General features: G+C 41.7%; 1 long non-coding RNA gene across 1 annotated transcript; it reads right to left on the bottom strand.

The window, feature by feature from the left end:
- Positions 1-1,855: 1,855 nt before the first annotated feature.
- On the bottom strand, positions 1,856-26,510 carry LOC139704758 (uncharacterized). Its single transcript, XR_011706742.1, has 2 exons — positions 25,819-26,510; positions 1,856-3,152 (listed from the first exon to the last, which is right to left on the bottom strand). It is a non-coding gene; the product is annotated as an uncharacterized lncRNA (long non-coding RNA).
- Positions 26,511-27,986: the final 1,476 nt, after the last annotated feature.

The raw sequence follows: 27,986 nt of genomic DNA, 5'->3' as shown, positions 1-27,986 counted from the left end.
TCTTTTTTCTTCTCTGTTGGATATGGGATCTCACTCTATTCAGAGGATGGTCTTGAACTCCTGGACAGAAATTATCCCCTTCCTTCAGCCTCCTGAGTAATTGTAACCACAGTTGCACATGCTGCATCTGGTTCGAATATTCTTTATGTAAGATTCAAATTCATGCTGAGGCTGTAGCATTGTCTGTCGCCTAAGCAGTTCATTCTAATTACCACTCCGTGGGCTTTGACATCATCAGGATGTGGGAGAAACTGTCACTACTCTGTGAAAAGGAAATTGTAAATATCTGCAGATGTATCTTGCATAACCTGAACAGTGTTTTACCAAATAGACAAATAAAGACAATTAAACATAAACCACTATGACCATCTCACAGATAGTCATTTGGAATGTGACTAAATTTAATTTCATTTAATAATAATTTACTAAATGAGTTCTAGGGTTGCCCCTAAGTGTCTCAGAAGAATGGGGAGGGAGACTTAAACATTCCTGGGAGGTTATGCAGTGTTTATGGATGAGAAGGTCACAGATGGAACTAAACAACAAACTCATTATCAGGAAAAAATAACATTTGGATTCTAGATGTTGCTAATAAATGAGGGAACCTATACATTCTGGCTTCTCTCAAACTTCCTTTTAGTGCTTCTACAGGACATTTTTAATATACAGAGATATCCAAATGAGTCTCTCATTTGCCTGCAGAGCTATGCCTGGACTGGAGCTATGACCTTGTGCTGTGAGAGCGTCTGTTAACACAAGCCAATTGCTGGCTTTACAATGATTAATTATGGTGTATAGAATATGTTCTATGAGCTAAAGTATATGAATGTATTCTTCCATGTATATAAATTATATTAACTTTGATCCATGTAGCTGGCAAGCACATGAGAGCTAATTTAATTCTATAACTCAGACAACAGAAAAGTGCAGTTTTGCACTGAGAGTCATAAGGACCAGAGCTCTTACCCAGTATCAACATTAAAGTGCATCTGTGATTGCCTGGGGATGGGATGCGAAGAATCACAACAGGCATGAGGAAACTTTGTAAAGGGAAATAATTTGGGGATTTCTTCTTATGAAGATAAACACTAGATAAGCCATTAGAATACTTACCAACAAAATAATATTATAGGATGTAGTAAATCTCAGCAGAGAATTATACACTAGTATGGAGATCCATATGTAAGCACAGACTGTATATAATTTCCTCTAGATGAATATCTAAATATTAGTCATGTATAAGAGATCTCCAGCATAGAATGTTTAAGGATTTATTTTTAAGGAACTGTTTTAAAACATCAGATACTACTAACAAAAGGATAAGATATATGGGAATTATCCAATCAGTTTCAAAACATATGAATTATTTTTAAAAATTTAGGCTACATATAAATTTTAAAATAAAGTTAGATTAAGTCAAGATGTTTATATATGAATACATTACCAGTAATTCCAAAACATGTACAACTGCAAGAATGGGATCCTAAGTAGAATAAGTTATACGCCATGTATGTATAATATGTCAAAATACACTCTATTGTCATGTGTACCTAAACATCAAAAAACAAAATATTTTAAAAAGTTGCATAGGAGAAGATGGAACATAACACTAATTCAAGTATTTAATTCAACATGTTAACTTTTAAAGTGGCAAAGCATACATTCTAATCTCTAACATACCCCTTTTACTAACAAAATCCTCTTTACAATATATAATGCTGATGTCTTTCAGATCTAAAAATGTAATGATATCATTAAACATAATTACAGCATATTAGAAACAACATAAAATGAAAACCTGGCATTCGGATTTCAAACAAATCACATTTTCCCACAGATTAAAAAAATTCAGATGTATCATTTACATATCTTTATGGGGTATATCACAATAATTTAATATATGTATACAATGTGAGTTTTATCATACAACATTGACTTTACATCCAGCAGGTCACTATAGTGCCATCTCCCTTTAGTTTTTTGTGATTAATGACTTTGCATAGAATTCATATTATGGCAGATTTAGAGAGACTGTCTCTGTATGCCCTTCAAGAATGGGGACATTCTAGCATTTCAAGCAGACTTTGGTATATGACATATGAGTCTGAACACCTGAGAAATTTTCAGGAAGCAGGTTTATTTAAGCTGCAGTGGTCCAGAGGGGCTAATGTAGAATTTCTGGATCCAGAGTCTGGATATTCTTTGAGATTTATACTCAGTGGGTAGTTAACAAAACAGGGTGGTTAACATAACAGATACTTTTTGTTCCATTTTCTTAGGCTGGACAGAGATTTCACAAGTTTTTTAAGAAAACAGTAACTTGCACATCAACAAGTTGATTGCAGACCTAACTTTCACAAGAAAGAGAAACCTGGCCTCTACAACAAAGAGCTCAACCTACAATGAGCTCTTCAGAACTCCTGCTGACATTTTAAAAAAAGATCTTGTTGACTAGGAGAGAGGATTCTATGTTAAAATTAAGTATTTTTTTTGGGGGGGGGACTACAACATTACCCCCTTTGATGCTCATTATTTAATCCTTTAGATTAAAGACAATTATTATCTTCTTGGCTTAACTTTATGATTTTAGTTGTTGTCTTTTTTAAAACTGCTGCTTCTGTAGTAGACTCTATGGTTTTAATGTAAAGGGGAGACACACATGGAAACAATAAACAAGGTAAGGGCATAATGCTTTTGAGTTTTTGAATCCACCAAGAATAGAAAACCATCCTCCAAATACTGAGCTTGGAAGCCAAGCTTTAATGCCTTTCAGGTTTGAACTGGTACATGTGCTAGCTTTCTGATATTGTTAACTATGTTTCTGACTTTATCAATCCTTTAGTAAAGCCCAAGGAAATGACTATATATATGATAGAAGTAAGGGGTAGCAATACATCACAGTATAAGAGCTGTCTTAGAGGATGAAACAGTCCATTTATCCTGTTGGTCAGTTTATCTTTTACTGTGTGTTGTTTAGCCAGCCCCCAAGTCGCTGAAGCAGGGCTGATGTTTCCTCATGCTGTGGGTGTGTGCAGGCTAGTCAGTTTCCAGAGTGACTGGAGCAGGCCTAGCGTCCTTCTGGCCCTCAAGCTTGTCTGGTTTTTCCTTCTTCCTGATGTTCAGCTGAAGGGGTGCAACTTCATGAGGGAAAGCTGCAAAAGAATGTATATGAGAGTATGAGATTCTATTTTCAGAAGATCCCAAAACAAGACCAAAGGAACAAAATATTACATAATGTATATCTGCATGTATGTGTATATACATATAATGATATATTTGGTGACACTGTAAAGAAGCGTAAAAACTTGTGGACAGTGCTCCATGTGCATGTGACAGAGGTGGGGATATCCTAGAAGGCTCAAACTATATAGATTTAGCTCATTGTAATTTTTTTCTTCTTTTTTATTTTTTAATTGTTTTAATTAGTTATACATGATAATAGAATGCATTTTGACATATTTTACACAAATGGAGCACAATTTCTCATTCCTCTGGCTGTACATGGTGCGGAGTCATTCCAGTAGTGTAATCATACATGTGTATAGGGTAATAATGTCTGTCTCATTTACCATTCTTTCAATCCATACCGCCCCAACCCTCCCCTCACACCATTCGACACAAACCAAAGTTATTTCTTTCTTCCTTAAAAATCAGCATCATCAGCCACATAAATATTTATAGCAGCTCAATTCACAATAGCTAAACTATGGAACCAACCTAGATGCCCTTCAACAGATGAATGGATAAAAAAAATGTGGTACATATACACAATAGAATACTACTCAGCCTTAAAGAAGAATAAAATTATGGAATTTGCAAGTAAATGGATGGAACTAGAGAAAATCATGTTAAGTGAAATAAGCCAATCCCCCCCAAAACAAAAGCTGAATGTTTTCTCTGATAAGTGGATGCTGATCAATGTAATTTTAAACAAATTTGAAAACAGCCTATGATACCATGATCCCAACCCGACATTTCATGCTTTGGCTTAAAATCTTCCATATATTTTTATTTCATCTAAAAACATGCAGTAATTTTCAACTCCCCACCTCACATGTCAGTTGTCTTCCAAAGGTGCATTTCTAAATGTATCACCTTTAATCTCAGATTATATTTCTGCATGGAAATAATGCTGAATGCCTACCTGGCCCCCAAATTGAGGTAGTGTTCAAGAGCTTAATTTACCCACAGCTTACCATCCTAGTATATTTATTTTACAAGATACAAAACCAAGGTTATACCTAGTTCTGTACCCTGGTCAAGGCCATGCAGTAAAGAGGGATTTGAATCCAGCTCTACCAACTCTGACGTGTTTGTCTTTTCTCATACTACCCTTTAGCAAGACAAAACTTGATAACTTATATTTTTCCTTTCTTGATAATCTCTTGGAAGAAGCCAATGTCAGGCTAAATTTGATAGATCTAGGAGGGTATTTTCCAAAAAGGCTGATTTTCCCCAAGTCCAGATGGGTGGAGTCTGGCCAGTCTGGCTCTCCCCAGACTTCTGCAATGTATGCATGCCTTGCACTGTTGCCTAGAGGCCCAGAGCTCAGAGGCCCAGTGCCCAGATGACCCTGTATCTGGAACCCAGAGTCAGGTTTAGGGAGGAGTCAGGGAAGGTTGGGAAGGGGATGGTGTAGGAAGAAAGGAGAAAGGACTGGAAGGTGCTTCCAGGGCTCTTAGAGTAGCCAGAGATACCTCTCCAGCTTGCTCCACGGGGTCAAGGTCCAGATCAGGCCAGCAACCCTCAGGCTCTGACCCCAGCCCCTCACCAGTGGGCTGGATCTCCAGTTTTAAGGGACAATCTTCCTCCATCACAGGGAATTTGGTAATATGCTGCCCAGATTGTAAGCAGCCAAATTGGGCCACTGATGCTGGAGATTGTTCATAGGTGGCAAATAAATATCTTAGTTGTTTCAATTTTAAGCCTGATACTTTCCCAAACACATTCTATTGCATGATTATACACAGAGGATGAAATTATGAAAATTACTGATGAGCTGGTCAGTATTGCAATGACTAGATCCTCTTCCAGTATGACCTCTTTGGAATGATTTGGAAGGAAATGATTCCTAGACAAAACACGTCACTTGATAACTCATCTATAGTTTCATATTTGAAAACACTACTAACAAATCTTTAGTTACCAGTCAAGACGTGGAGTCCTGTGGTGTATCATTATAGAAATATTTATCTCAGTTTCACAAAGCAAGAAAAGAGTGTGACTGAACTAGGACCATAGAAATCCCTCAGTGATCCATGGTGTCATTATTTAAGAACACTACTAGACTAATTTAAACTATAACCCCCAGCCCTTTACAATAACAAACAATTCTTTTATGACCCACTCTCCCTAATCTTGGGGATTCCCTAACAAAAATATTAACCAACAGTTATCCAAGCACTGGAGAGCCTGAGTCAGGAGGATCTGGAGTTCACAACTAGCCTCCACAAATTATGAGGCCTTAAGCAATTTAACTAGACCCTATCTCTAAATAAATACATTTTTAAAAGGCTGGGCACAGGCTCAGTGGTTAAGAACCCCTCCATTCAATATCTGGTACAAAAAATAGATAGATAGATAGATAGATAGATAGATAGATAGATAGATAGATAGATAGATAGATAGATCTATCATCCAAATTTCAGTCCTCTAGATGGTTCTATATTTTCAGCAATGCTCATCAGGGTTTACCTTCTAGAAATACAATTGCATTAAACATCCCAATATCCACTCCCAATCAAAACCCTCCTATCCTAGTTTTCATTCCTCTCAAATGCCTAGCTGTGCTAGCAATGCTCCTGTGAAATGACTGTGACTCACTTGACAACTATCACATTCAAAGGGGAAAGGATGGCATCCATCAGCTTTGGATTTAAAGGCTTCTGATCCCAGGCTCTGGTAGAAGACTACACTTGCTTTCTCTCTCCCCTGTTGGTCTTTGTTGAGCTTCATGGGTCCAGCTTAGGGCCAACTTTGACACCCTAGCTATAAGTGCTTCTAATTTTAGTGGCATCTCCAATGTCTGCCCAAGTATAAACCCCTAAGTTCAACTCAGGGGCCAGCACCTCACCCAGAAAGGCTGCTTGCATTTTTAAGTCCATGCCCATGACATCACTGGGATCTGGTAGCACAGACTTGCTTCCACACTGATACTGGCCTTTGGAGAACTGATCATCTGCTTCAAAGGAAGAGGGTCCCCCAAGGACCAGAAAGTGCTATGGGGCAAGTCTGGAGCATGAAAGCCTGCAGCACCTCTAACCAGAGCACCTCCAGTGACCAAGAGACAAAGGACAAACAGCAAACCTGTGCATGGAGGCACAGGCGCCCCTACATATTCTGCTCAATACAAAGGCTCACTCAAGAAATCCCCAAGTCCCATTCAGGGCCCAGCACCATTGAAGGAAAACCACATGTCTGTGCCCATGGCAGTGGCCTCGGTGAAAGGGTAGTACAGAGACTTTACCCCAGATCTGATATCTGCCTTTGGGTAATGAACATCTCCTTTCAAAGAGGAGGGACTCCCAAGCATAAGACAGATCTATGAATCAAGCTTGGGTCTGAACAACTGTGGTCCCACTAGTCAGAGAATTTCCATGGGGACCAAGTTACATAGGACAAAGACCAACTGTGTGCTTGGAACCACCCATGCATTTACTTTCAGTGTCATCCCCAAAGGGCCACTCAAGAAGAAATGCACAAGTTTGCTTTGGGGCAGCAGCACCACCACAAGCAAGGCTGCATGTAGGCCAGCACATCTGTACTAGCCTCTCACCCTGGCAGCTCTGCTTCTCATGGGGACACAGTGAAGAGAAACCTCATCTTTAGGGCCCGTTGCTCATCCACCCAAGGCCTCCTGGACCAACCACCAGACCATCTTCTTCCAGGGCAAGATCCACTCCTGGGGCAGGGGTCCAAGAGAAAACGTTTTACTCACTAAGCATCCACCTTCTTCCTCATGTGACCTGGTGTCAGCCCTTTCTAGACACATACCACAAGTCTCACCCTGACCTCTGTGATCCTGGGAGAAGTGGAGGCATCCCTTTCCCACCCATTTCCTGGCAGCTTTGCCCTCAGAGTTGAGAGGCAGGAGGCTGTCATTTTATTTGGCTCTCTGGTGAGGTTTCTCACTCCTACAGAGGCCCTGGTCTGGCTCTTTGGTTTCCTTGCTGTTTGAGCTCTTTGGAGGTCTCTATCCTTAGGCAATTTGCATGGATGGGGAAATTGGCAGATTTGTAGTCCAGATAATGAGAAGAGATGTGAGATACACAGAAGACGCAAAATGTTTGGGGAATCTCTGTTGTAATCTGTAAGTATGGGAAATATTAAACCCATACTATCTCCCTAGAAAGAATTTTCACTGACTGCCCTTCTTGTAACAATGAACCTGTGACCAAGGGGGAAAAAGATTTAATAGAGCATGGAGTCTGTATATGCTAGAATCAAAGGAAAAAACTGTCTTTAAATAGGTCCCTGAAATATTACACTATTATCCAACTAGAATTGTTTTGTCAAAGACCAGGAACATGGGAAGAAACATTGGGTGTTGGATTTTTGTATTCTTCTACATAAACAAGTCTATTCTAAACTCCTGGTGCAAAGAACTCAAGCACCAAAACAGATGCCTCTGCCACTTGGTGGGGAGAGAGGAATAGCAACAATAATGGGGTAAATGAGGCTGAGCCAGTGAGGTTCATGGGCTGCAGTCCTCCAGGGATCCCAATTTTACCTTTACAAAAGAGTCACAGAAGACAGGGTGACTAAATCAGGAAGCCTGGAGGACTTTGAAGGTGACTTAAAAATAAATCTCACTGTGGGATAGTGGGGCAAATGATAGGTGAATCAAATGCCCCATGGTAACCACTGGAGTAAGGGGGGTGAGCAGAGGATGGATGTTACCACTTTGACTGCCTCAAAGGCACCTGGGGTTATGGGACTAGGGCCAGAGGGCTTCGCCATTAGTCCTTGAACCCAGGTTTCTGAAGTTGGCGGGGGCTGGGGATCACCTACATGCCTTTGTTTATGCAGAGCCTCCCACCAAGTCCGATCCTGTGTGTTCTAGTTGCAACTCAAGTTTCAAGCTCCAGTCAAGTCATTACCTCCTTCTAGAAGCTTCCAAAACTCTTCATACCCCATGTGGGGACCATGAGGTTCTCCCTCCATGTTCCACTAACACCTCTTCCTGGCACTTGTTACAAGAACCTAAACTGACATTCACTCATTCACTGTTTCTCTGGCATCTTCTGCATGCTTTGTGAGATAGAAAGGCATTGACTAAACCAAACAAATTGAAAAAGAGTGACAACCTGAGGCCAGTTCTCTACAGCCCCCCAAACATAGTTATATAAAAACAAATAACCAGGAAACCCAACCTGACAGGGTAGTGGGGTGGTCAGGAGGGCTTCCTGGAGGTGGTATAGATCAAGATCTGAAATAGAAATAGAAATTACTTCTCTTGGCTTCAGTTTCTCCAACTCTAAAGAAGAAAGAGCCTGTGTGGCAAACACAACTGCCCCTATAGAGCTGACTTGGAGTACAAGTTACAAGCAGATGGAAGGAAAAGGTACAGGGAAAAGAGCTATATTTTAAAAGCTGGTGGATTTGAATTTTTTAACTTGTTTTGGGCAAGGCAGGGAGGAGGTGAGGCTGGGAGAGGCTGGAATTGGGACAGTGATGATGGTGAGGATGGTAGTATTTTGGGAAGTTTAAGGCACAGATGCAAATAGACTTGAGGGATGGAGGGCAGGGGGAGGGATGATGCCATCCTGCCAACTTTGGCTGTTTCCATGGTATGGCTCAATCTTCCTTTCCTTCTGAATCCCGTTCTTCTCCCTCTCTGCATCCTGAGATGCTCACAGGTATCATTCTTTCTGCCTTAACCCACAGGGTTCCCACTGCCTGGCCTTCCTCATGCAGTCTGTTCACTTGATCTCCTCACTCCTGTCTGTCTCCAGCTCTGTATGAATTCCCCACCCACACCATCTCCTTATTCTTCTCTTGAACTCCCTACCCCTAGTTGATAGAAGGGTTTTTATTACTGTGTCTATCTCATTACAAGTTATTTTTATTTCCTCTTGATTCAATTTTGACAGATCATATATATCTAGAAACGTATCCATTTCTTCTGACTTTTTCTTTTCACTGTATTGGAGTACACGTTTTCAAAATAGTCCCTAATGATCTGCTGGATTTCTGTGCTGGTGATATCTTGTTTCTCCTCTTTGTGATACACATGGCCCCAAAGGCAGATATGAGATACTAGAGCTAGCCTGGGCCCTTTTTCATCTCTAGTTTTATAAACTTGGCTTTTTCTCTGTTTTTCTTTTGGTTATGTTTGCATGGGGGCTTATCAATCTTGTTTATCTTTTACAAGAAACAATTCTGTTTCATTGATCCTTTGTACTGTTATTTTTATTCTCAATTTCATTAATTTTGGCTCTGGTCTCAATTGTTTTCTTTCTTCACTGTTTGCTCCTCCACAATAGCCTAGCTTTTAAACCATTTCCCATTTATACTGTGAATAATGTGGGCTTCCTCACTAGAGGGCGCTGAAGGGATATTGCAGGAAGAAGAGGCCTCTTATGGTTAAGCTGCTGCAACATTGCTCTGTGATGCTGGTATGAGTCTGTGCCAGGATAGTATGGATCAAGTGATGGGATTCCTCAGTTTCTGAGGAAGGCTTTGTCTCCAGGAAAAATTTCCCAACTCTTTCCAAGTTAATCTTAGGTGATGGTGCTGACATGGTGAATGGCCCAACTATAGTGGGAGGCACCTGTCTCTGAATTTAGGACATGGTAGTCCCTGGCTCTACCCTTGCCAACATTCCTGTGCCTGTAGAGCTGAAACCCATTGAGTCTTTTATCTTGGGGAGAAATTTCTAGGATATAAAGAAAGGACCAGCACAGTCGGCTTCCCAGACTCTGTACTTGGCACAAAAAGGAAATGCATGGATTTTGTAAGGTGGCTCTTAGAGTAAGGCTTAGGCGCCCTACTTTTCTAATGTACCCCAATTGAGTAAGGGGGTTCATCTAAGCAAGATCCATCACCGTGGACTGTGGTCAGAGGTTGAGCTGCTGCTTTCTTGCTGTATGCACTTGAAGAAACCCTTTCTTGGTTTACTTCATCTATGAAATTAAGAACCATGGAGGAGGGAGGGTTCAGGAGGGTCATGCAACCAAAGACCTCAGCACAGCACCCAGAAAATAGCAGGTCCTTAATCTATTGTAATACCACAGTTAACAAGGACAACAAAGATCTCCCCAAAAGCCTACTTCCTCTGTTTACATTCCATTTCTTCTTACTCTCTGGTACCCCAGATCTGCCATCTTTCACATTCCCAGATCAAGGAAATGGCCAAAGCCCAAAGAACACCAAAGAGTTCCAAACTGCAAAGAAACTAGAGAGACCAGGCCAAGGGCCTGAGTGTGTAGTGTTAAGGACCCCAACCACTGGGTCAAATAAGACCCCACTTCCTCTTAGACAGTTTTGAGGCAAAGCTGCCTAGGAAGTAGGTTGGAATGGGAGGCTGTGTCTGTGAGCCTCATGTTTGCCCCAGGATCAGAGGTCAGGTGGTATGTGCCTGAACAGGGCTCACACCAGGTCCTGCAAGGGGGAAGGTGGATGTTGGCTTAGGGCAGCATTTTCCTCCTGGACCCCACAGGAGTGGATCCTGACCTGGAAGAGGAGGATCTGGTGGCTGCTCCAGGGCTCCTGGTTCCAGAAGAGCCCTATCCAGATGAAAATGGGACCCTAAAGGCCAGTTTCCTCTTTAATGTGCACCCATGAGAAGCAGGGATGCCAGAGTGAGAGGCCAGGACACATGTGTAGCTATATGCATACTTGTTCATTGTGTTGCCTCAGGGTGGACTTGAGGGTTTCTTTGAGGGGGGGCCCTTTTGGGACTTAAAGGAGTGACCCCTGTTGCTCCAAGAACATAGTTGTTTCATGTCCCTTGTAAGGTGATCACTACAGGGATGGTATGTTTTGTGGGGCTGTAGGTATTGAGGCTCAAGGTGGCTCCTTCGTGCTGTCTCATGCTTCTTGTTTTTCCTCTTTGAGAAAAGATACACATGGCCCCAAAGGCAGATATGAGATCCTAGAGCTAGTCTGGGCCCCCAAACCCCATTGGTGGCAATGAGACAGATTGCAAGTAGAGGCGACCTTTTTGGATGTGGTGCTGGCTCCCCCAAGAGAGCTTAAGAGTTTCTGCTTGGGCAGGCTTTAGAGGCGGCAGTGACTATAGGAACACCAGTGGTTCTTTGCTCTGTTTTGTGCTTTGCTTTGTGTCTCTTGGTCCTCACTGTGGTGCTCTGCCTAGGGGCACTGGAGTTGTTCTCTCCTAAGCTTGTCCCATGTTGCTGTCTGTTGCTTGGATTCCCTCCTCTCTGAGGGAAGATGCAAATGGCCCCAAGTCTCATATGAGATCTGGGAGCAAATTTGGACTCCCAGATCCCATTGATGTCACAGGACAAATGAGCGAATAGGTAGCCTTTCTTGGGTTGGTGCTGGTCCACCAATGTGAGCTTAGGGATTTCTGGGAGGGCAGACTTTGAGGGATGGCACTCAGGGTGGGAACTCCAGTATTTCCTTGCACCTGTTTGCTCTTGGTCTGTGTTTCTTGGGCATCATGGTGATGCTCTGGCTAGGAGCAGTGTAGGTGTTCTGTCCCAAGTTTGCTTTATGGTGCTCTCTGGTTTTGGATTCCCCTACATTTTGAGTAAATTCTCATTACTGCTATGTGAGACATCGGACCTGGTGACAAGTCTGTCCTCCCAGTTGGCTTTGAGGTAACTGACACTGGCAGCCTTTAGGGGGAGGAACCTTTTTGTCTCATGTTGACTGGAGCTGCCTGTTCTTTGGACAAACTCTGGCCACAGGCCCTGGCCTCTGGGTGGCAGCTACAGAGGCAGAGGCTGATGTACTAGATGCACCAGTGGGCCTTGCAGCCTGTGTCTGGGAGCTGGCATGGACACCATGGGTGGGATTTCTGTTTGTCAGCCACAAGGACTGAGAGGTTTGGGCTGCCCAAGGTTGTGGGGCCTGCTGTCAAGGATGGGAATGGTGCTGCTCCTAGACCTGGAACTCCCAGGTATCCAAACTGCTGACAGCTGGCAAAGATGGGGGCTCTGAGCTTCTTCCCATCAGGAACTCCAGGGATTGGTGGGATGGTGGCTCTAAGGATGTGAGGTGGCTTCCCGTGTGGAGTGTGTTGTTATACCCTTAGAGCTGGCCAGCTGGAGCTACATACAGGTGAAGCCTTGAGAATACTGTTGGGCTTTGGGCCCTGGTGAGTGGGAAGGAAGCTCCTACCCAAGCTAGATGGAGGCCCCAGTTGGGGGGACTGTGAAGGCATAGTGGTGTTCAAGGGGGTGACCCCAAAGGGGACCACTGGCTGTGGAGCCAAGCCTGCCAATATGCTGGGGGAAGGCTTGGGAGGAAGGGCCAAAGAAGCAAATGGCAGGCTAGGAAAGAAGGGGAGGCTAAGGTTGGAGGTGGGATGGTGTCTGTGGGAGGAGAGAGCACAGCCCACCCACCTTGGTGTGGAGGCTTCCATGGTGGCAGTGCTGGTGTGGTGGGGAAAAGTCTGGCTAAGGCACAGTGATGCCAGAGGTCTTGCCCCTTGCTATGCATGGGCTTGTGGGGACATGGTTACAGCTGTCCCAGATGGTCTAGAACTCACCCATCAGAAGGCAGTTGATGTATATAGAACTTTCTCCTTCTCCCAGTCTAGGTTCTCAGCGGTGACTGGACAAGCCAGTTCTAGAGTTGGTGGCAGCCTCAGAAATTTCCCTCGTTGGCGTGGCAGCAGAGGAAAATTTGTATCCGTGGCTTACCAGTGTCTGCTGTGGATGAGCACTTCTTCCTCGGTAATGGATGTCCTGCCCTGCCTTCTGCCACCTTCTTACACTGGACCTTCTTCAGGGGAATCCCTGGGTATGAAGAGCATCCCAGGGGTAACTCACAGCTGGATGGGACTGGAGCCCTCCTTTTCACGGCTGGGAGACTTTAGGTGGAGCTATAGGAGCTGCTAATGACATTTCCCTTGGAACAGGAGCTTATACAGTAGGCCCGGGAGATCTCAGCTGTCTTGGGAGTTCTGGGTACAGAGGTTTTCCTGAAGAGCCCCAGGCCTGGGCATAAAGTAAGGCAGGTGACTGTGGGCCACCAGGATCCTAAAAGCAGATTGTGCTGCTTCAGTGACTTGGGGGCCTCTGATGGTCTCTATCTGCAGGATCTTCCACTTGCTCAGCCACTCCTTTAACACACTGAACACAGTCTTCTTAGTCTTCTCTGGGCAGAAGGGGTCTTGGGTAGGCCATGGTGCTATAAGCTGGCAATGAGTGACTTTCTGGTCCTACGTCATACAAGGCGTCTATTTGCTGAGTTGGTGTTCTGGGCTACAGGAATTGGTGAAAGGTGCAGCTGACAGCAACATCTTCTTCAGGAGACAAGGCATGTGGATGATGGAGGAAATGTCCACACCTCCCAGAAAGGATTGAAGTGTCCACAGGAACCAGGACAAGCACTTAGGAGGCACTTTTCGCAACCACTGATTCGCAGTTTCAGGATGGCAGCAGGATGAACTGCAAGTGGTCTTGAGGGGCCAGGAAGCACAGAGGGGCCAAGTAGTGTAGGGAAGTTGGTGGGCACTGTGAGCAGGTTTCATGCAGAACCCCTTTGACAGGTCCTTGCAGCCCAGAGTCAGGGGCAGGAATGATGGACAGACCTTATCCTGGGAAGTACCCATGGCAGTGCCTAGGGAAGGCAGGATTTAGGAATTCTAGAAGTGAGGTCAGAGGGCCTTTTGCTGCTGCCAGAGCAGCTTTGGATGAACAGCAATGTCTGACCTGTTGCCAGGATGCAGCTTTGGAAGGAATGGGTAGAAAACCCACAGGCATGTTCAGAAAACCATCAACTCAGGGCTGGAGGCAGGGTGGTGCAAGGAAGGGATATGGGCACGTACAAAGTCTGTGTGCACACACCAGATGCCGGAAGCATAGGCCTAAAACTGTGTGCCTGGTACGTGGGTTTTGGGAATACTGTGGAGGGCTGGAACTGAAGCTGTGGATCCAGATCCCGCTGGTGCACCAGCTGACCTAGAGAGGTTTCCTGATCATCTGGGAAGGGTGGAAGATGTTGGGTTTGAAAGTCAGCAGCTATGGCAATTGCAGGGATCTGGCCCCTTGGGCGGGAACAGCACACACTCTCCTCCTGGCAGGTGGGCAGGATGGCTGCACAGGTTGGCTGGAGTCCAGTGGAGATAGGGGGTGGCAGGAGGTCTGAGCTGCCTCTGACTGTCAGGTAGATGGCAGCTCTTGGTGTCAAAGCAGTTGGGCACTAGGGTGATTAATGTGGGTGTTGGGCTTGTGGTACCTTTGTCTCTGGTACAGGGACATGCTGCCAGTGCCTTCTTGGGGGCGCTCTTCACTGCAAGGTGGGCCATGGCACATGCTCCAATATGAGCGCCCAATGGCAGTGACATTAACTCATAATCCTATATACATTTTCATGCGGAAATTTAAGTTTTTAGAAGTTTCTAAATAATACCTTAAAAGGAGTTGGGAGGCCCTTTGTACACATGATTTTTGACTAAGAATACAATAAACTTTAACCCAGTTAGCTGAAGTACATTTGTAACACATTACTTGGAACAAAATGATCAGAAGGTTATCTAAATGTTCGTTAATATTCCAATTTTGGATAAAAGATATCCAAAATGAAGATAAGTGTGCTTAAATTTCAGGAATGGAGCTAGCTGGATTGCAACTCAATAAGCCCCATCTTTCTTGAGTGAGATAGCTCTGATTTCTATGCAGGTTCCATATAGCCTCACCCACTCTTCCCTGAGTTCCAGTGACCAATTGCCAGACCTGTGGTGTTTCCTTACTGTTCCCCTGTCAGACAAAAGGAAAACAGCATGTATTCCTTCTACCTGTAAGAGTAGCAAGTAAAATGGCTTTGTGATTGTGAGAATTTTCTCCAAGGAGTGCCCTAAATTAAAAACACTATTGTAGAAAGTTTGTATTTCTTTCTTTTCTCCCATTTAATTAAATAAATAAAATAAATATTAAATAAATATTAAATATTAAATAAAATATCCTAGATGCAAAAAATACACCCAAAGATGCTAAGAAACCTTCATGATTTATTGTTTTTAATGTAACAAAATAAAATATTATAATGGCAAAAGAATCTGCTTTATCCAATGTGTTTTGACATCTTCCATTTGAGAAGCTTGGATCCTATGTCCCTGAAATTCTGAAGATTATGGAAATGTGAAATATGTTTTTAAAGTATGAATACTTCTTTATTTGGGAAGCTTACTAATATTTTTCAGGTATTCTGTAAACTCCATGAAACTGTATTCAAAAATAACAGAAGGTTTTGGAAGGTACATTTATATGGTATTCCTGTTACTATAAAATTTACAAATATAAAATCAATACAAAATATAATATTAGGTTCTTGATTCTGATCAAATGACTGTAACTCAATCTGTATGTTAAATGCTTGGTATTTAATAATAGAAAATAACTATCAGCAAATTGTTATTTTAGTTCATACTGACCTTTTAACATCTCAGTCTGTATTTCATGGTATCTATATCAGCCAAAATTTTGTCCTCTTTTAGTGACTTCTATTTCTCTAATTTTTCTGCTTTCTGAAAAGCTAGAATAATAAGAATATGTGATATTTTACCTTATATTTTTTTATTTAAATAAATCACACTATTTTTTAAAAATAGTTTATTTTATTTTTATGTGGTGCTAAGGATTGAACCCATTACCTCATGCATGCTAGGCAAGTGTTCTACCACTGAGCCACAACCCCAACCCATACCTTACAATCTTACCTTATGTAGATGTATGATTGCATGTGTGTGACTCTGCATCATGTACAGCAAATGAGAAGTTGTGCTCATTTGTGTACAGTAAGTTGAAATGCATTCTGCTTCATGTATAACTACTTAGAACAAATATTTTTTAAAAGAAAATAACCATTATTCTTCCTAAGAAACTAATGGGAAGGTAACATTATAAAGAATATTTATGCAGTTTAAATAATCTTAAGAAATTGATATTTTATTATTGCCCCGCTTCAAGAAGAAAGAGAGTTAATACATATTCATATATTTAAAGCAAAATTTTCTAAACAAGTTTTAATGTTGACTTAATACAAAATTCTAATTGTTATAACAATTCTTTCTCTAAATTTTAAAAAATTCCACTCATTCCTGTTCCAAAATTACACTTTTGCTTCACAGTTATTTTACATGCTAAAGACTTTTTAAGTCTACTTTTCATCCCAGAATCCCTTCCACCTATCAAGCCCATTTTATTATCCACCATTACTGGAAACAAACAATTTCATCATCATTATTTTCATGATTTGTTCAATCTCATAATATCAAGCCTTCAGAAACCATCTAAGTCAGACCTACAACATAATTATTTTTCAATTAGTAACCTAAACTAAAGGTACACTTCTATATGGAAATCCCTTCAAAAATAGTATGCCTTGAAGCTCCACAATAACTAATTACAAAATGTATAATGACTAATTATATCTTCAGCTAACTGAGACAAATTATGTAAAGAAAACCTAAGGACAAGCTGTTTACTATTGGAAGCATGGGATGGGAACCACATGTGTTGGAACACACACTGAATGAAGATAAGGCATCTTCCATATCCATGTGCACCTTGCAATACTGACTTCCATTACAAGAGGGTACACCTAACACTGCGTCTATCCCACCCATGTTATTTGAAACAGAAAGTACGTATTTTTTTCTATGTGGACATAAAAAATCTGTCTACATGTATGTATCTGTTCTAGATTCCTCATTCACCCTTCTCAAAAGTATATACTCATGCATGAACTATCTCTAAAATAAACAAATGGGCAATGTTGCACACAAAGATAATAATGAAGAATGCTTCATGGAATATGATGATTTCACAATATATAATTATTTGTACTATGTAATTATGAACTATGCTTATTTTTTCCCCAATAATAACCCTGAGAAAAGCAAAAACAAGGCAGGGCATAGGTTGTTTTTCTTGTTGGATCTCAAAAGTCAAGGTAGAAATGAAAGGTCTGGGTAAAACACACAGTGAAATAATCAGGGTCCTAATCAACACAATTGCTCTGATGAATATATTTTCCTCCTAAGTAGATCCATCCATTCACACTGCAAACACAATCTGAGGTTTTGGGTGAGAGACTTATCCTCACAGATTTCCAACAGGTTCATACAACACTTGTATGCGAATGAAGGTTTGTGTGCTTGATATCTGTTCATATGGATGCAATACCCAAATCCCTGCTTTCTCTTCATTTCCAATGTGAGTACAAGAAGGGTCATGCACATGCACAAGCATGCAGAGCAAGATTCCAATCAATTCCAACATGCACCCAGCCAAGTAGACAAGTGAAATCTATTGCTCCAGTGAGTTTCCCCTGCACCAAGCCTCTGCTCTTTGAAAACAAGCAGAATTTAGCCCTGCTGTAAGGAGGCTGTGCCTGAGAGGGTTCCAGAGAGGATATCCAGTGCAATTTCACAGCCACTAGTGAGTATAGGCTGGCACGATGAGTAAAGCATCACACCCTAGCTAAGTATCTTCACCTGAGTTACTCTAGGGGCAACATTTACCTCTCAGATCCCTTAAGTATAACTCAAGCAATATTCTCCTCTAGGATGTTAGTGTAGGGGCTGTCCTAAAATCTATGAAATCAAACAAGAGCCCCACAAAGCACTCTGCACACAAGCATGGGCACACATGCACGCACGCGCACACACAAGGCCTACCAGCTCTTCCACCATTGATGCTTGGTGCCCTGGATCCCACATCAGAAGGAGGGAAAACCAAAGTGCAAATAAGCTGGGTGGGGTGATACTGCCTCTCTCCCTGGCCAACTCTTGCATTGTTCACGTCCCATTGTTTGCCACCTGGGCATTTCCCATGTTAGTCAGCAGCTGCAACTCTGCAGCAGACCGAATTCTTGGGTTCAAGCCCTAACAAGCCCCAAACTGACAGAACAATCTCTTTCATTCCCTCCACAGTTCCTTCTTTTAATTCCTCTAGCAAAAACATTTCCTACTAGGGTGGAAAATATTTTCCTCTTTTTGCAAGGAGATAAGCCAAGAAACCAGGTCATCCATTACTACCACTCACTTAACAGAGCACCAGGTGGTGAGTACAGTCCTGACCTGGCAGCTGAGCTCCAGATGGCTATCCCACTTGGGTCCTTGTGCCTCCCCAAAACACTTGGATCATGTGGTCCCCCATCTCTTTCATCTTCTGCCTCTTGGTGACATTCAGGTTATTTTTCCTCTGCCTCAAATCTATCCTCAATACCTAATGGCTCTAATTTCAAAATATATCCCTCCTCCTCTCCATCTTAACTATATGGCTTTCCACTTCAGGCTTCCTAATTGGCCATCCCAATGTATGATTGTCCCCACTACATTCCACTATGCTGGCTTAAAGCCCTGATCTGGACTTTTAACTCCTTCCATCATTAGATATTAACTGCAAAACAGAAAAACAAGCAATCTGTCAAGTCTGTATATACTGACTATGGGAATACTATGTTTTTGTAAACTCCTAACTGCATTACTAGCTCCAGAGACCTAGGAAAGTCATAGAATCTTAAATTCTTGTTCGCGAAGCAACAGCACCAAGAATAGCCAAGTCCTAAATCTGTGCTTCCAGATCTGAACAACAATCCCATTCACAACCAACCTGGTCCCAAACTTTGGTCAGCAACCTATCCTATCTTCTTAGGCTTCCTGCGCAAACTGAGAGCTCTCCTGACTATAGCTGGAAAGGCCACACTTCATGGTCTTATTAAAGAGGTAGGTAAGGCACAGGGTAATAATTTAACAGATTTACTCATGTTCATTTATGTCAAACATCTTCTACCCACGGCCAAAAGCAGAAAAGATGCCAGCCAACCTTGCCTTGCTCTGTTAGCTACTTTATCCCCTTCCGCAGAACTCAACTAATAGTCCACCATATGCTCTCCTTTCCCACTATTCCACCAATCAACACTCCATTTCATATTCTGGTCTGCTTTGGATGCACTGTTATGGCCTGGGTGTCTGTCCCCTCTAAAACTCATATTGAACATAATCACAAAAGTCATCTGTTAATGGTATGTGCAGGTGATATCCTCAAGAAGCAATTCAAAGTATTAAAGTGGGACCCACATAACTGCATTAGTAGCTTTACAAAAGGAGGAAGAGAGACCAACCCATGTAAGTAAACTTGTTTTGTCTCACCCCTAGCCACTGCGGAACTCTTTACTGAGCCCCCTCCCCAAACCCCCAATCCCAGCAAAAAGTCTTCCACCAGAAGCAGTCCCTCAATCACAGATATGCTGCTTCCAGACCTGTATAAAAGAAAGGCCTTTTCTAAAATAAAATTACCCAGTGTGTGGTGTTTTGTTACAGCAAAGGAAAAGAGAAAAGACACCTACCCAAACTACTAACTATTGTCTTAATACTGTCACTCCTTAAGTCAAAGGAAGCCACTACTTGTTATTTCTTTGGCACTTCTTCATTATCATGTTACCTCTTCATTCCCTAAATTACCTGTATGACTGTATCCTTTGCTGTTATGGGCTCCTCTTTGGTTATACCTGGACAACACGAGGCAAGTTGATGCTTTACAGGAAGTAGTGACCAAATCAACCTGAGTTCCCAGGACCTGGAGCCAACCCTTAGCTGTACTTTCAAGGAATTAAGGAAGGGGGCTATAGCCACATTAGGCGGCAAGTTGGGGTGGGGGTTGGAGGTGGACTTTGACTAGGAAAATTTACTCCTCTATAAAACCTGACATGCGGGAAGCCACCCATGAATTACTTGAGGGGATTCCCTCTGTATAGCAGCCAGGGAGATTTTAGGTTTGGCCTTGGGAACTATCCATGGCTCACCCACACCATAGATTGCCAAAGGCACATGACCTTTATCTCTGCTCTAGTAGGAAGATCCCTCACAAGTAGCTTCTGAGATGGGCGTAACCTATTGGGAACTGGACAGACCACCTCACACCTTTTTTGAAGAACATTCTATGGAAGGCCATTGATGTTCCCTGATATGAATAAAGCAAGCATGGGCCTCATTTTGCCTCTTTAGTGTAGAAGCTCAATCTATATGATCAGATATCCCATCTCACTCCTGCTTTTTGAAGATATTTTCTGTGTTCTGTGGTTGTTTCATCATTCTACTTTTCTTAGATTTTAATTCACAGCCAACCCATTCCACAGAGGGTAACCTCATTCTATTGTCTACTCATGACATGGGTGAGGCCTGCATGTAACTTCACACTAATTAAAATTATAATTAAATTGGTATCAGTGTGATTTGTATCTGTCTCTCCCTACCTGAATTCTCCACCAAACTGTAAGCTCCATCAGAGCAAGAGCTATGTCTAACCTGATCAAAATGCCTGCACCCTATAACTATCTGGCACACAGGTATAATCAATTACTTCAGCTCCATTGGGTAAAACAATAATTTAAGCCTCAATAAAGCTCTGTCATAAAGTTGGTAATTTGTGGTACAACATTACATATTTTCTGGAAAAGCTTATAATAAGATCTAATATTTTTGAGCTCTGGACATTCTTAAGTTTTTTAAAGGATTCCTATGTGTTTTACCACTAATATTCATGAGAAACCTATAGAGCAGATGCTATGATTATTCCCATTTTATAGATGCAGGATTTAAGACAGATTGTATGATTCATCATGGGTATACAGAGGAATGAGATGTTATAGTATATCTTGCCTTTCTGAAAAGAATCCAAATTTTTAAATATCAATGAACTAAACTAAAATCTTATACATAATTCACCAGTTCCACGTCACAATTAAAAAAAAAAAACAACCTCAATTCCATGGTTTCTTATTGTGATTTAAAACAACAGTCAAAACTACAACCACTGTTACTTTTCAAATGATAGTCACTGATGGGAGACTGAAATCCAAAAACTGAATTCTCCATATGAAAAACATTTTCATATTAAAAACATTTTCTGGGGCTGGGGTTGTGGCTCAGTAGTAGAGCACTTGGCTAGTATATGTGAGGCACTGTTTCGATCCTATGAAACATATAATAATTTTTTTAAAAAATTCACTTTTAAAAAATGTTTTCTTTTGCCACTAACTTATTGTTAAAATATGCATAAAGGTAATCTTTATATCTGATAAAGGATGTCAAATCACCAAACTAGGCTTAACAGAACTGATATGCATTGCCCCGATTTTCCAGTACAGGAAGCACAAATTTGTGAAGAATACACTATCTCCATGGTTTTGTCTTTCCAGAACTTGCTGTGTAGAGTGTAGGGAAATAACAATGCAAGCTTTTCTTCTATACAAAATAATACCAGAATCCAATACAAGAAATGTGATAGAAAAGATGGATTGGAGAGGGAGCAAGAAGAAAATCCAAATTATTAGATATCTGCCCAGCAGGTGCCTGTAAGTCCTGAACATGCTATAGCCTCTTTCAGAGGCAAGTGGCCTGAGAGGTCTATGACTCCCCTGATTTTTGATGCAGCGTTGGTGTTCCATGGAATGTGGAATGCCCTAAGAATATCTATAGAAAAAAAATTAACATACCTTCCACTACTTCTTGGACAGCAGTTTCATGACCACCAGATTCCCATTTTAGGCTCTATTATGAGCAAAAACCCCATTGATAAAAATGTCTTGATCACTGTCCTAGGTTGGAGAGAGATATAAAGGCACAGTCTGCTCACCAGGGCTTGGCACCAAAAGCACTTCCTTGGTTGAAGAATGGTAGATTCCATAACCTTTCCACTGACTTAACAAAAACACCAGTCCACAGCCACATACACATACTTAAAGGGAATTCAGTGTCTTTCATTCTTCCAGACGCTTATGCTAATTGTGCCTTTTCAGAGGATAAGAAGTCAAATGCAATTTTTTCTTATAGAAGGTGAAAGAAAGCACATGGGTCTAGAAATTCACCACACCAATTTTTTTTTTTATGAGATGTTCAAAACATAAGATTCCACACTAGAAGGACAAAAGGTGATTATAATGAAATTCTGTAATTAGCTAAAGTTGATGTTTCAAAATCATCCAAAATTGGAGTATTTTAGTTGCTCTGCATTTTTATAATTTCCAATTACAAAACCATCAGATATCTCTTCAAACAGATTTTCTGTTGCATTTTCAATTTAGCTAGGGGTTGGCAGCTGTGGCCTGTGATCTGCCAAACCTGACCTCACCCTACTCCCTGAGCAAAAGCTACCATGTTAGTGACAAATAATTATTGTAACTGACCTCATGCTGAGCTTTGCCAGAAATAAAGAGACACTAGTAAATAGAGTGAACAACTCAAATGAAACCTATCACCAACCTGTTGCCTTCTGCACTTTACAGAGTGACATGATCTGGTGGTCCTCCCTGAGTGAAGAAAGCTCTTTGGAAATCACCCTAATCTATTCTCATGTGTCAAAACATATGCAATGAAATGCCTCTTTCATCAGCAGCTTATAAGTACCCCTTGGCAGCTCAGAGATTTAAATACGAGAATGATGGTAGTCTCAGCTTCTTATCCCAAGAAACCAAGGAAAGAGGAGCTGAGTTGAACGCCAGACAACACACAAACCTCCAGCTATTCCACACTACTTGATTCTTCCTTAATTCATTCAGAAGCTTGTATCTATTGCCAAATCTCTTATTATAAAAATCCTAAATGTGGAATATGTTCAATATTAAAGTTTGAATAATCTCTCTTAATAAGCTCTTAAGGTCAAAAATTTCAGCTTTTTTATTTTGATGCCAGAAGACTTGTCCTATCCCTCAGAAAGAATTAAAAAAAGAAAAATAGATGAGCATCCGCAGAGGAAATAGAAATGGATCTGGAGTAATCTAAATACTAAGGAAATACGGTGGACAATCTAAGTATGCCATGATGGCTAGAGCATCCTCCATTGATGGAAGAGCTGTGGACCAGAAAAAAATTCCACAACTGTACAAAGGGTGCGTCCCACAACAGACACAGAAAAAAATTCAGAATTTCTTGGATGAATTTAATTTAGAATAGACACTGTGTTTTAATTTTTTAAAATTTCATTCTGTTTCATTTTCCCCCTTTATCTTATCTGCAAATAGAATAAAAACACATCTCAATAGTATCATGTTCTGTTTCAAAGTCATCTGACTTTATTTACACTTTTATTGAGTACCCCAAGAGACTATCAGGGAAACATAAGTGACTCATCCCATGTATTTTGGATTTGTCAAAAAAAAAAGAAAACTGATTTTCTCTAGCAATGGAAATTGCAATAAGCCTAAGTTAAGCTCCCTCAAAACAAAAAGTATATGATAATTGAAAATCAATTCACTGTTCTTAAACTACTATGTAGATACTTTGGCACAGAAAAACTATCTATTTAACATTGGATAATTTCATAGCCATCTGGAGTAAGAATAAACCTAAATAATTTAATAAAATCTCTTTTTATTTCTTTCCTAAATACCTTGACATTTTAAGTTGAAATAAATAGATATATTTAATTCACCTCTTCATTTTACAAATAAGAAATGTGGTCCCCTCGATTAATCAAGCCCAAGCCCACTGGTGATAGCCCCTGTATTTGGTGGTGGCTAAAGGGCAGGTATTTCTAAGGGGTATAGGTAGAGCTTAGACACATGAGATAAGATACCCATATATGTGCCTGCAAGAACCTTCAATGACTATAAGGGAGCAATGAGGACACAGGAAGCCAGGCTTGGGAAGGGAAGAGGGGCAGGAGAGGTGAACCTCCTTTGCATTTCAGCATGGAAGTTCAAGACATCTGAAAATACTACATTTGAACAAAACACAGGTCCACTGAGGTAAATCTGGCAAGAAATGCACTTTGTCATGGAATATATTTTACTGAACCCTTTGTTATTTTTATTTATAAACTTCCAATATTTGATACAAGGTATACCTGCCTCCTTTTATACTTTTGTTCTATACCCCACATCTGCTAGGTAGTAACCTAATGAACTTAACTTAAGGAAATTCAAGACAGTGTGCTCAGGCAGAAGAGAAAACTGCTACAGTTCCCCTTATCACTCCTACCAATGAGCACAAAATTCAGCGCGCAAAGATGAGGTTTGAAATCTGCTCAGTTCGCAGGTGCCTCTTGGGATAAACTCCTTACTGCATTGAATGTGATTCTCATGGTTCAAAATCCATGTTTTCACACATGAGGTCTCCTAATGTAACTAAGTTCCTCCAACAAGTGCACCAATGAAAAAAACTGTTCTTTATAATGAGAAGACAATACAAGTTATGCAGAACTTATTGAGAGTTGGCTTATCCATCTTCAGCATGGCACTTTCCTAGGAAATGCTTGTGGGCAATTTTTATGATTCTTGTTTATGATCTTTATCTTATGATCAAACTCAAGAATGTAATACCCAGGCCCAGATACCTTGCACATTCCCTTATTGGAAAACATTAGAATGAACAACCAGCCCTGCAGCTGATTTATAAAACAAAAAGGGAAAATACACACATATACATACATACACACACACACACACACACACACACACACACCCCCTGCACAAAGGGCAGAAACAGATCCCAGTGTCCAGGCTGCTCTAGAAACCTGTCTGCCTCCACATAGGAAAGAGCTCCCTAGATGTGCTCAATGCTGCCACTACATGCTTCAGCCCCTAAAACACACATGCACACCCATGCACACACAAGGAGCAGGTTGGCCCATAAGGTCTACAGCCACGCATAATCTTGGGCCAACAACTCAAAAGACCCACATATGCCTGCAATATGGTGCCAGACTGAGTGATGTTGGGCTGACAAGGGAAGGATTATTGACACACGCCACACAAACACACACACTATCATAGCCTTATTCATTCACACATACTTAACGCATCACACAATTACAGAGTCACAAAAACAGTTCACACACAAACACATACACCAGATACAGAGGCACATGCATTCTAATGTATACATTCTCCAGACACATGTCTTCACATACACATAGTCATATGTGTGCACTCGCTCACAGTCCAGAGGTGGGAATTTTACCTTTAGCCCCCACAACTATAAACACTCCCTACAGATACAGGTACTTAGGTTGGCTATGAATCCAGAGGCCAGCCTAAGCTCCAGGTGGGCCTAAGGGAGAGTGAAAAGGCAGAGGAGCAGCAGATGTCCCTCTGTCATCCTCCTCTGTGGGGAGTTAGGGATGAGGAAACCCTGCCTACCAAGGGAGCAGTCCACAAACTCTGACCTGGGACCCTCAGGGAGAGTGACCTCCTGGCTCCTGGAGGTCGCTTGAAGGACTGAGAATGTGGAGGTGCCAGAAGGAGTCTTTATGTCCCCAAACTGAATCTCTCCCCTTAGCTGAAGGCTAGGACCCTTTTGACAACTCCTTTCAACATCACACCAAAACAGTACTGCCAGTCCCCAGGAGCTTATCTCTCTTTAAGATCCCTTCACTGAGACCCACACCTATTCCTTCACAAAATGGAGTCCCACCCAGAGGCCCCCCCCCCACCTGTTTGATCTTCAGGCTGCATCTGCCCTTTCACACAGCTTCAAGACACCAGAGGCATCCCCTTGCCTCTAGCCCAACAACCCCAAACTCACAAGCTACATCCCCAACCCTGTGGAGGTAGATGCCTACAATGATTGAGCCCATCTCTAACGTGGCAGCTCCAGCCTCCCAGGACCACCTCTAGTGAAGCCACTGCCTCCCCACCCCAGGGGGGCCTAAACCCTACCGAGTAGGTCCCAGCACCTACCTCCTTTTTCAAAGTGTTCTGCAGGCGGCGACTACATGCACTTTCACTCTCTTGTTCTGGCACCTGTGGCTCCTGTGCTCTTGGAGCATCCTTGGCTCCAGCGGTTCCTGATCTCTGGGGGCTGAGGCGACGCTCTGTGCTCCTACACTCCCACTCCCAAAGAGGCTACCAGGGATCCTGTGCTCCAGCAGCTGAGGTGGCGGTGGCGGCTCCGTGCTCTTGTGGCTGCACTGGCTCCAAAGGTTCCTGTGCTCTGGCAGCACAGCATTGGTTGCCATTGGCGGCCGCTGTGTTAGCTGCAACATTTGCGGCCTTGGAGTTTGCGGTGGCATTGCCTCTGCCGGCGGTTCCTGTGGCGTGGGCGTTGGCTCTGGTGGCTCCCGTGTTGTTGGCGTTGGCATCCGCGGCGTCTTCTGCAGCGGCTCCATTGGCTCCTGTTGCGTTGGCATTGGTGGCGGCGAAACTACAGCCGCTGTACCTCAAGCAGAGGAGACAGCGGCGGTGGCAGAGGCAGCATTGGCTGTGGCTTCAAAGTTGGCGTTGGCAGCTCCAGTGACAGCTAAAGCAGTGGCTCTTAGGACTGCTCCTGCTGCATTGGTGGAGGCGGCACCCCTGTGGCTATTCCTGTGCTTCTGACCCAAGAAGGCTTCTGTGGTAGTGGTGGCTTGGAAATGGAAGCACATTATTAGTTAGCTCAGCTGTTCCGCCTTTACTTCCATTTTCGTTTCAGGAGGCGTGGTGGCACTCAGTTCATAATTTTGGGCCAATAGTGTTGCTCCTTTTTCCAAACACTTATTAGCATAACCGTGAACCAATGGCATTGACCCACACACTGGCTGCAAGCTGCCCTGTTGTCTTCCAGGCAGGTCTTTGGCTGAGTGGGCAGAACCTGCTATCAAGAGCTGCTTGGCTGCAGAGGTTTGTCACTTAGGAGGAAAATACTCGCCAGTACAAGCGGAAAAACTCTACTTTCACTACAGGGACGTTTTAGCAAGGTATGTGTACTTATTCGTATATATTAATACAGATGAGATTACATTCTCTCTCTCTCTCTCTCTCTCTCTCTCTCTCTATATATATATATATATATATATATATATATATATATTTATATTTATATATAATTTCACACATTGCTTACTCATAAGTAATTGATTTACAGATTAGACACAGGCGATACATGATGGCACATACTTGTAATACCAGTTATTAGGATACTGAGGAGGGAGGGTTGACAGTTCAAGTTTCCTTTTCATTTTAAATGATTAATAGAAAATCTATTTCCAGGATTTAATCTGTTTTACATAAATTGTCAAATTTGGGGATCAAGAGTTACAAAGTATTATATCTTTTTACTCTTAATATATATGGAGTTATTCAAGGTGCCTCTTCTTTAATTCCTGATAATTGACAATTTTTGCCCCAATCTTCAAACAGTTTGGTTAGGAATTTATCTATTATATGTTTTCTTTTAATATTCAGGTTTGTATTAAATTTTCTGTATTCATTTTCTTTTACCTACTTTATGGATTCCAAGTTTCATATTTGTTATATTGTGCCATAGATTGAATTTTTTTCTTTTTTTTTATCGATGTGACTGCGGAGGTTATTTTTTTTTTTTGAACTATTTTCTTTCTAAAAGAAACATTTAATGCTACACATGTTCCCTGTCAAAACTATATAAAAGCACTCCATAGATTTTACTTACATCTTCAATCTAGTGTAAGTTTTTAAAAATTTTATTTATATCTTTTATTCATGGATTATTTAGATTTATGCTCTTTGATTGCCAAATATTAGGGATGTTATACATTTTCTGTCAGTTTCTTGTGTGTGTGTGTGTGTGTGTGTGTGTGTACCTGTTGCCCAGGAATGGACTCAGTGTTTTAAGTATGTGACTGCTGTACCATTGAGCTATTTACCCCAGTCCCATTATTATTGAACACATACATATATTATATGATATCAACAATACATTTTGATACATTTTGATGTTTGTTTTATCCGTGGTTTAGTTTAATATTCTTTGTGCATTTGAGAAGTGACCTTTTTGTTGGTGATGGGATTTTGTTCTGTAAATGTAAATTAGTTCAAGTTCTCTGATGATTTCATAAAGATCATAATCTATGAATTGTTGAATTTCTGTGTAAATTTTCTGTTAATTGTTG

This window comes from Marmota flaviventris, chromosome 1 (genome assembly GCF_047511675.1).
Source record: "Marmota flaviventris isolate mMarFla1 chromosome 1, mMarFla1.hap1, whole genome shotgun sequence".
Classification (NCBI taxonomy): Eukaryota; Metazoa; Chordata; class Mammalia; order Rodentia; family Sciuridae; genus Marmota; species Marmota flaviventris.
This window is presented reverse-complemented; position numbering and strand designations above follow the sequence as displayed.